Source organism: Coenobita brevimanus, chromosome 57 (genome assembly GCF_032717465.1).
Source record: "Coenobita brevimanus isolate Jiangsu-jjx chromosome 57, ASM3271746v2, whole genome shotgun sequence".
Classification (NCBI taxonomy): Eukaryota; Metazoa; Arthropoda; class Malacostraca; order Decapoda; family Coenobitidae; genus Coenobita; species Coenobita brevimanus.
Window position 1 is genome coordinate 60,330,083 of NC_137010.1, and position 5,299 is coordinate 60,335,381.

Here is a 5,299-nt window from a genome sequence, read left to right on the forward strand (position 1 = left end):
ACACAAGTATATAAATACACATGACAAGTATATAAATAAGATGATTAAGTTGATGTACTCAAATGTGGATGGAATGGTATCTAAATTATTAGAGATGAATGATTATGTCAGAGAAAATGAACCACATATAATGCCTAACTGAAAAAAATTAACACCAAGGATATCAAATGACATCCTAAACTTAGAGGAATACAATATATGGAAAAGAGATAGGAACTTAGAAAAAGGAGGAGGAATTATAATATTCAAAGAAAAATCTACAAGTCAAAGAAATAAATATAGATATTCCCTCACAAGTAGAACTGATTGCAGTAGAGATCAATACATCTGAAGGTAAAGTAATTGTAGCCAATTTGTACATGCCACCCAGATCAAACACATGGAAAAGAGGCGAATATGAGGATCTGGCAGAGAGCACAATTCAGAGTTTAAGAGCATTATTACATAGAATGGAAGAGAAATCGGAAAGAATTATACTAACTGGAGATTTTAATACAAATATATATTGGAATGCTCTAGATATAATAAGCCAAGAAAGCTGTTGGGACCAAAAGCTCCTGGATCTCGTACAAGAGTTTTTCCTAATGCAACATGTAAGGGAAAGCACCAGAAAAAGAGGACTCGATGTACCCTCAATACTAGATCTTATATTTGCTAGCCAAGAAAACAATATTGGTAATTTAATATATCACCCTCCATTCGGCAAAAGAGACAATGCAGTACTAAATTGCAACTTCAGGATTGCATAGGACGTAGTTAACAGCAATGAAAGTTACAAAAAGAGCCTAAATTATAAAAAGGGAAACTATCATGACCTAAAAAAAGTACTTCTTAGAAATTGATTGGGAAAAGGTGCTTAGAGGACAAGATTTAAATACTATATATATAAAAAATTCTGTGAACTTTATGAAATAGGATTCCAGAAGTACATTCCACAGCACAAAGAAGCAGAAAAGAAAATAAGGAAATGGTTCAATATAGATTGTAAAAAATCAAAAGAAAAGAGAGATTTGTTGTGGAATAGATACAGAAGACACGATAGTGAAAGGGCATATAACAACTATAAACAGGCAAGAAACGATTATAAAAGAATAAGGAGGGAAGCCCAAAAACAGCTTGAGGAGGATATCATAAATAAAAGTAGTGATCAACCGAAGCTATTTTACAGCTACATCAGAAGCAAAACCAAAGTAAAAGATAAAATACAATCCATTACGGATGAAGGAATCACGTGTACACAAGAGAAGGACATTTGTGAAGCACTAAATAAGAATTTCCAATCAGTTTTTACAGAAGGAAAAATTTTTGGGAGGGATTATGTGGAACATGCATGCCCACACATACTACCAGATATACAAATATCAGAAAAAGAAATACAAAAGGAGTTAAGTAAATTAGACAAAGGAAAAGCAAATGGTCCTGATGAAATTTCATGTTGGGTGCTACATGAATGTGCAAAGGAGTTAAGTAAACCATTATCTTTAATTTTCAAGAAATCCTTGAGACAAGGTAAACTACCTGATATTTGGAAGATAGCAAACATTGTTCCCTTATTCAAGAAAGGGAAGAGACAAAATCCACTCAACTACCGACCAGTATCAATAACCAGTGTTGTAACCAAGGTATTAGAAAAGCTTAAAAGAGAAGCTTGGGTAAATCATCTAGAAGAACACAATATGATAACAGAAAGACAGTTTGGTTTCAGAAAAGGAAAATCATGTGTTACTAATCTGTTGAATTACTATGACAGGGTAACAGACACATTACAGAAAAGAGAAGGATGGGTGGACAGTATCTATTTGGATTTCAAGAAAACATTTGACAGAGTACCGCACCAAAGATTTTTATGGAAACTGTACCATCAAGAAGGAATCCGAGGCAAACTGTATTGTTGGATGCAAGATTTTCTCAGAAAAAGAAATGAGAACAGTACTAATGGGAAATTACTCATCATGGAAAGAATTGACTAGCGGAGTTCCATAGGGCTCAGTGCTGGCACCAATCATGTCTTTAGTGTATATAAATGATATAGACAGTAACACTGGAAATGAAAGCTATCTAAATATGTTTGCTGATGATGCAAAAATACAAAGCAGAAATATTAACACAGACACTTGTAAAGAGCTACAAGAAGAATTAAGTAAACTTCATGTATGGAGTTATACATGGCAAATGGAATTCAATATGGACAAGTGTCATGTAATCAAGTTTGGTAAAAGTGGAAAAAGACCTGATTGGGATTATAAGTTAGGAAATAAAACCCTACACACATCAGAAAGAGAGAAGGACCTAGGTGTGATTATCAATAACAGACTACCTCCGGCTGACCACATCAATGAGAAGGTACGGAACATGTATACACTGCTTGCAAATATGAGAATAACGTTCACATACATAAATGAAGACCTGCTAAGAAAGATAATAACATCATTCATCAGACCAACCTTGGAGTATGCATCAGTAGTCTGGATTCCTCATCTCAAAAAACACAGAGACATGATTGAAAAAGTATAAAGGGCTGTTACAAGATGGGTACCAAGCTTAAGGGATCTAAGCTACGAAGAAAGACTTAAAAAAAGTGAATCTACCAACACTACAGGAGACAAGGAAAAGAGGTGACATGATTATGCTATATAAATGCATGTCAGGGAAGGAGAATATAGACATAAATGATTACATAACCTATGAGGATGCATCAGCAAGAGGACACTGAAAAAAAAAATGCATAAAAAGAGAGGCGATAAAGACAAAGGAAATTTAGTTTCCCAAATAGAGCAATTGATCAGTGGAATGCACTACCGAATGAAATAGTGTGTGCCAAAAAAAAAATCACAAATTTAAGGATATGTACGATAAAAATTGTTTAAGACACGGGACAGTACGAGCTTGACTCATTCCTGTAAAGATACAATTAGGTAAGAACAATTAGGTAAGAACACACACACACAAACGCCGATCAAAACACAGAACCCGCTCCCGCTTGGAGAATGTGAGTGTAAAATGAGGTCATCTAGTTTGTTCTTGTTACCTCTTAACGATTTATCTCAGCTTAGGAAACCCACCTAGTACTGATGGGGTTAATGAAGGCTGTAACTAACACCTCCAGTTAAAAATTTTGAACTAAACAATATCGTCTGAAGGTAACATGAATAAATAAAACAAGTACAGGGGGGCTAGACCGATGCAGGACCGTATGGGGATTCGGCAAAACGAAACACTTTATGGGATTCACCAGCAAAGCACTTTGCCTGTGAATATCCTCAGGGAGCTATAGTGATGCACCATACAGGACTGGCGTTGAGACACGAGGCATGTGAAAATCCTTGGTGTGTGGCAGACCGGGCCGCTCCTAGAGAACTTCAGCATCTAAGAATAGGTTATGTAATTTCAAGGGATAGTAATGGCCTTCATTAATCCCTGGAGTGCAATGAAGTTTTCCTTTGTGTGATCCAATCGACAGTACGAAGCAAAAATAGGTTTTATAAGGCTTCACCGGACTGGTCAACTGATAAAGGACAAGGCCCGATTCACACGACCCGTTTTGGTTCCGACAGACAGGCCGCCGGCTTGGCGCCGTCAGACTGTTGTATATTTACGTACATGACGCGTTCCCGGTCCGTACAACATCGCCATTCAGTGTGTGCTCATTGTTGCGTGAGGATCATGACTGGTCGGTCTCTAAGGAATTTGGCGGCAATTGCTCGACTATAAGAAGAGGAGGAGGAAGAAAAAGTTCATGGAAGGAGGAAAAGGTTATGGGTACACCAGTCACTGAAAATGAGAAAGTTCGAGGAAGAATTCTGGACCCTGTATAAAGAACTGGCAGATGATGAGGATAAAATTTTCAGTAGTCCTGCTGAAGCACTACCTTGGGAGTGATATAGCATATCCTATGTTAAGGCTGAGTGATACAGCATATCCTGTATTGAGGCTAGAAAAAACAGTGAATTTTACCTGCAAAGATTATGAGTTATAATTTACTGTATAATAAACTAATGACACACTCATTTGGTTTGTTTACTTCCTCGCCAATCACTTTCCATACCGATATCTTATTTTTATGCAGATTATCACTGTACTTCTTGTTTGTCATACAAAATAACTCTTCATAAGAACGCATAAGCTCGATCAGCCTTTCGTCCATGATGCCAGACAATGAGCTGTATGAGTTATCTACCTGGACAAGGCGGTAACAACGAGTCGTGGAATGGACGGGTACGCTACGTGTCCTTGTTCACATGAACCATCACCAAACCATCAGGCCGGCGTCAAGTCGCCAGCCAGCCGGCCAAGATTTCTCGAGAAGATATCCGTGACGTGTCTGTCGGCTGACTGACAGCTGCCGCCGTCAGCTTAGCGGGTCATGTGAGCAGTTACATTAGAATGCATGTAAGAAATCTCGACGGCGTCTAGCCGCCGGACTGCCTGTTGGAACCAAAACGGGTCGTGAGAATCGGCCCTAAATTGTATGGCGTGTGGTGCTGGAATAGGTAGAGATACATGGAGGTTGTATTGTAGTGGCCATCCCTTACAGGATGCGGCATGTGTTAATATTTAGATAGATAGATAAACAGAGAGAGAGAGAGAGAGGAATCAAACAATTCCAGTCTCGTGACTAAGAATTGTTACAGGAGCGAGAAACATGAGAATATTATACATTCTCCTTACCTTGTGCGTCCTGCAAGAAGAAAATATTACTTAGGACAGAATTTAATTGTATGAAGAACTAAAGCTATTGGATTTTGTTCTTAATTGCCCTTACTGAAAAAAAATCTTACTGCAGTTATTTCATCGTAGGTACATTGTATATCTCGACTTGTCATGCAAAATAGTTACCTCTCTCTCTCTCTCTCTCTCTCTCTCTCTCTCTCTCTCTCTCTCTCTCTCTCTCTCTCTCTCTCTCTCTCTCAGCATACATCAGTTCATTACACAGATGCATCTATAATCAGCACTTATCAGCATTCGTAACAGGTATACCAGTATCATCCTATCTGACATAATTATCTGCAAATACTGTTTTGTGAGGCGATCTGTGAATGATATATTGGGGGGTGGATTTATATTAAGTCAGTTGATATTCAAATTTATGTCTGCTTTTCGGGTCACGCGAAGATGACCGGGAATAAGAGACTGACTAGGAGAGTGTATGTAAAGTAGAGTAGGATCTCGAGAATGTGGTGGAGGGATGGGATGAAGGAGTATGTGAATAAGAGTCGCCTGAGTTGGAGAAAAGGCAGCCTGATACTGAGGGACAGGATGACATGAAGGCAAATTTGTTTATGGCAGTCAGTCCATGATC